The sequence below is a fragment of the Capsicum annuum genome, chromosome 8 (assembly GCF_002878395.1).
Source record: "Capsicum annuum cultivar UCD-10X-F1 chromosome 8, UCD10Xv1.1, whole genome shotgun sequence".
In the NCBI taxonomy this organism is placed as follows: domain Eukaryota; kingdom Viridiplantae; phylum Streptophyta; class Magnoliopsida; order Solanales; family Solanaceae; genus Capsicum; species Capsicum annuum.
The window spans coordinates 144,768,607-144,774,646 of record NC_061118.1 but is presented as its reverse complement, the minus strand read 5'-3'; positions in this window follow the sequence as shown (position 1 = coordinate 144,774,646).

The window sequence follows — 6,040 nt, the reverse complement described above, 5'->3', positions numbered from 1 at the left end:
GAATGATTGACGTAATAGAACAATAAAGTTGCATTAAATGCATGCCTCTTTTTTACTACCATTTTCAAATTCTTGAGGTTTTGGCTATTCAATTTTATCATATAATCACTTTCTTTTTATCATAAAATATCCTTTTTTTTAAAGAATATTTATTTCAATTTAGTTGTATATTTAATGAAATTAAGAAGAATTTATTATATTTTTTTAATACTATTCTTAACATTAAATAACTAAACAAAATGTATTTACTCAAATTTATATTTTCAAAGCATAATTAATAAAGCTAATTGGGTAAAATAAATCCCTAATTAATACTCCCTCCGTTTCAAAATAAGTGAATCGTTGAATTTTTTTTTAAATTTACCCTTATGATTTGACAACCAACTAACTTTTAAAAAGATATTACAAAGTCAATTTTTTTGGAGGGATAAAAATGAAAAGTTATGTTAAATTTATGTTTTTAATATTTTTTCCTTAATCTTTGTATCAAAATTTAACAATTCATTTATTATAAACTGAAGAAAATATTTTCTTAATGGGCGTGTCAAGTCAATAGGAATCAACTAATATAAAAGAGTGGAGTAGTATAATCCATAGTACTACTATCAAGGCAGAGTAAGTTTCCTGGTCAAAGGCAGCAATGTGAGCAATCGATGGCGGATCCAGGATTTGAGAAGTGTGGGTGTTTACTATAGGAAAAAATAAAAAATTACCTCAATTAGGTTTGGACCTGATCACACCTACCAGTGGAGAGTCTTAAGATCAACCTAAATGTCAGTACAACTAACCAACTTCTTGTTTAGTAGGTGCTTTTATATAATTTACTCATTTTTATATATTTTTTTATGTAATTATATCTATTTCGCGTCGAATTTAGTGCGTGCCGGAGCATCCAAAATTTATGTGTAGGTCCCCCTGTGAGCAATAACCCAACACACATATGGTGTACCACTTATTGTGCCCACGATAAATGTTGTTTAGTCAAATACAAAGCGGATAACTGCTGAAAGTATCTAAGTAATAAGTCCACCCAACGTCTTGGTTCGAGTGATAAAAGTTAACTTGCGACTTAAAAGAGAGGTTCGAGTCCTGCATCATGCAAACTAAGTCTGGTAAATGTATATGGGCAGAGAAACCTGGCTAGTATCTCTGAATTTCTGAGATTGTGGTTGGTTCTAAAGGTTGATTCCAGACTAATTTCTCAGCCATAAAAATTAGCAATGCAATCAGAGGCGGAATCAGTTCTCTTTAGGGGTTCGTTCGACGGAAAAATATATTATTTATAAATAATTAAAATTATTTTTTATATGGTTATAGTAGGCGTTGAACCTCCTTCGACTTAGTTTTCTTTGAATATTGAACCCCCTTACTTGAAATCCTAACTCCGCCTCTGATTGCAATATTGCTCCCCTAGTTTCTTATCCTTCAATTTCTATTATTATATGTTGTTTCTTGTACTTCGATCATTATCGAATTTTGCTTTGTTATGTTTTCACATCTGTTACTTTTTCTTTGTATTGTTTTAAGACTTTTTTCCTTGTGTCGAACGTCTATCAAAAACATCCGATCTACTATCGAGGTAGGGGTAAGGTCTTTAAGGATTGTAGGTGTTTAAAAAAATAAAAAATAAAAGAATCAAAGGTTCAAACCCAAGACGTTCCTTCAATGGAGGACCTTAAGATCAACTCAAATGCCAATGCATCCAACCAACTTTTATTTTAATGAATGCTTTTATATGTTTTATACTTATTTTCATATATTTTCTATATAACTATACTTATTCCGCATCAAATTTACTGGGTGCCAGAGCACCTCAAAAGTATACATAGGTCCGCCCCTGCCCATTTGTTGACATGACGTAAACATTAGTAGGTATCGATAAATTTTTATCTATTGTTGAAGAGAGTGTGATAAAAACATGCATAATTTTAGCAGAATCTTTAGAATACATTAAGTAGCCGTTTAGCCATGAAAACTAAAAAATTTTAGAGTTGGAGTTGAAATTGAAGTTGGAGTTGTGTTTTGCCATGTCTTTTTAATTTTATTTTTTTTACTTTTGAAAAAACTTTTTTAAATATGATTTTATGCCCTAACTTTTACAAAATATAAAAATCGCTCAACTAAAATTTACCTATTAATGGAAAAAACATACAATTAGCCACTATTATAAAAATAATTACATATACATGGCCATATTTAATGAATTTCAATTATGACATATATAATATTTACATTAATAGCAGTTTTCTTATATTTGAAAATTTTAAATATAGATATTATATTAACATATCATTACTTCCTGTTTTTTAGGTAACAATTTATCTTTCAAACAAATTTATTTTTTTAGAAATTTATTTAATTTATTTTCTTCTTCATTTTCTGTTCCTAAAAAAAAGGAAATGATGAGTTGCTATTAAATTTTAGGGTCCCGTTAATTTATTTCTTTAATTTTCTTATACATGAAAGATTTTACTGTGTGTGAATAAATTATTTTTATGTAAAACATACTTTGCATAGTTGTGGTATATTATATCATATACCATAGATATATACATATGTTTCTTTATACTTTGTATTTTTATATATGTGTGTATATGGTATATACATGGTATAAACTTCATATATAACATACTTTGTATATTTATATTATAAATATGCTTAGTATGTTTCTTAATACTTTGTATATTTATATACGTGTGTATATGATATATACATGGTATAAATTTTATATATAACATAATTTGTATATTTCTATTATAAATATAATACTTTATATATTTATGCGTATAAATATAAATTAGCAGTAAAATAATGTCTTAAATAAGGGAAAAAATTAAATAAAGGATAAAAATAATGACAAGAGAGAAAAAGAGATATATATTAATTAGGATAACATTAAATTTGAAATTATAATTATCTTATTCTTTAAAACTGCTATATACGTAATATTGAAAAAATAATGTTATGAGGAGATTTTTATGTAATAATAATAAAGGTTGAAATTGAAGTTGGAAAATTATAAAAAAAACAACAAAAACCTGTTTTTTCTTTTCAAAAAAAAAATTCGAAATTATTTTTTGAATTTTCATGACCAAACAGCACAATTTTCAATTCCGAAAAAAAAATTTCAAAAAAAATTCAAAAAAATATTATGGGCAAACAGGCCCTAAAATTCTACACCATATATATGCTGTAGCTGTAAATAAGTTTGATGTAACATAACTATGGAGTGCGTGGGACACTAACGCGTAAACAGCATAAAAAGCAAAGCAAAGGTAAAAGAGTGAAATCCCATGAACAAATACAAACTGAGGATAGAAATAATTGAGAGTTGAATTCAGCTTTGAAAATTGAAAAATCAAAGCCAGCCCATTGGACCACAACTAAGCTACTTTACTTGTCTACTAGGGTCTCAGACAGTCACTTGTCAATTCTAACTTTAATTAACTAAGCTTAAATGAGTACTCTAAAATTTATCAAACTCAGATACTAGCTAGCAAACAATTACTAATACTTCCTCCGTCTTATTTTACTCGTTTCAAATTTTTTAATTTAATGTTCCATTTTATTTATTTTTCTTTATTTATCAAGATAAGATAATTTTTTTTCCTTATTTTTACACTTTGTATTAATTACTTTTTCTATAAATTAAAATATAAACATCATTTAATAAGAATATTATGATAAATTAACTATATTATTTATTATTTTTATTAATCACTGTGTTATCCCAATTTGAGATAAAAAAAATATACCGTTTCTAACATAATTTTGATTTAGCATAAAATTTAAGAATAAGAAAGAGGTTTTGAACTTAGAGGTCATAAATTAAAGATAAAGTGTATCAAAATAAAATATTCTTAATTAATCTTATCATCTAAATATGTCATGAACAGAGACAGGATCACGGATACCGGTAACTCCGGGAAAATTTGATATATATAATTTTTGAGATACTAATCAAGTGTACGTATTTTGTACGTGTGTCTTATGTTGATAAGTATAATTATATATAAGAAAATAAAATTATAAAAAAATAGCACTTGAGTTAAAATAAATATAGTATATATTTAAAAGATATAGTTCAACATTATAAGTTTTTATCTTAATCAATAAAATTATTGGTATTTGGTTACGTCTTTTTACATAAAAGATTAATTTATTATTAGTTCCTCAAATGTAAATTAATAATATTTTTAATGATGTTTAAATAAGGAAAGATTAATAACCTTGAAAATTAATAGTATTTTTAATTATGTTTAAATAAGGAAAGATTAATAACCAAATTTTAATGGGACACCTAAAATATTATAAAATAATTAAATAATAATCTAGTAATATGGTAAATGACAGTTTTGTCTATTATAGAGTTTTTTTAATGAAAGACAAAAAGTTCAAATCACTTTTCTAAGAGTATTCACACTTTTAATGTATTATAGATTATAAATTATAGATATAGATAAATATACTAGTATTGTATTTTATTAGGTACCTATTAGGGATCGTTTGGTAGAGTGTATTGGAATATTAATGCACGCATTAATTTAATATGTATTAGTAGTATCTTGTTTGGTATATCTTTTTAACCTATGTATAACTAATGCAACCATTAGTTATGTACTCTATTGTGTATTGAGGTGTGTATTACTTATACCTCAAAATCCATTACATTACTCTCTCAAAAAAAATTTAGCTTACTTTTCAACATATATATTGAGGGTAATATGTAATTTTATTTTTTTAAAAAAATTATGTAATTCATGTTATTTTTAATACATCGAATCAAATACTACATAAGAAAAATATAAGCATTGTTAATACAAACTTTATTAATACATTATATTTTATATTATTCTTATACACTCTATCAACCGAGCCCTAAGTCACAAAAACAAATTGTGTGATTTGACTGTGTCCACAGCCATCCATATCATCCATTGAGCAAGCTTTAGTGCTCTCTTTTTATTTTTACTTATTATATTTTAGTAAACTCCTTCTATCAATTATTATTTTCTTAATAAGTGTGTCGTATCAAAAGTAACAAGTAAAAATGAATGAATGATTAGAAGCATTTAATTCTTATTTATATGTAAGTACTTTAGTTCTATCAAACGAAGTGGCACAGCATTTATATTCTTTAACTAACATGCATATCGCTTATTTAGGAACGAAGAGAGTAGAATATTACTAGAGATCTTTACTTAGTACGTATATAATCAGATACTGAGCTCTTATTAAACTAAAAATATTTCCAACAAATATGGAGTAACATTAATTTTCATAAATGCATACATGTATGTGTATGAATATGAGCATATAAAACAAGATTACAAGAGTGAGGGATGCGAAAATGAAAGAAAAGAAGATAAAAGAGTTAATGAAATCTCACACATTAATTCGCAGCAATTCATAAATACAAGCAGACAAAACAACCCCACATACACACTTTATTAGAAACAAAGGGAAAGCATTTAATAGCATTATTAATGTAGAAGACTAGAGGTGGCCATTGCGAGCGCGCGCGCATATATATATATATATATATCAAATATTATCATATCATAATTTTGAAATTATAATACTCCCTCCATTCCTATTCCTGAATACTTATCGTACTTACTAAAATAGATATCTAATACTTCTTTCATTCCATTTAACTCATCCTAATTTTATTTATTATTTTTCATTAATTAAGATAAGATAATTTTTTTCATTTTTTATCCTCAGTATTAATTATTTTTTCTCCAAATTAAAATATAAACATCATTTAATAGAAATACTATGATAAAGTAGCCATGTAATTAATTATTTTTCTTAATTAATATGCAATATCAATTTGGGAAGAGAAAAATGGACGGATGGAGTAATATTTTTTATTTTGAAATATCATGACATAATTAGTTATTTGTTTCCTTTACCTTAGTCAAAAACATGAAAAGATATTAATATGATGCAAAAATAGAACATTAATAACACTTGTCCAATTTGAGAAACAATGAATAATTTACCTATTTGTATTTAGAAGTGTGAAAAAATCGAA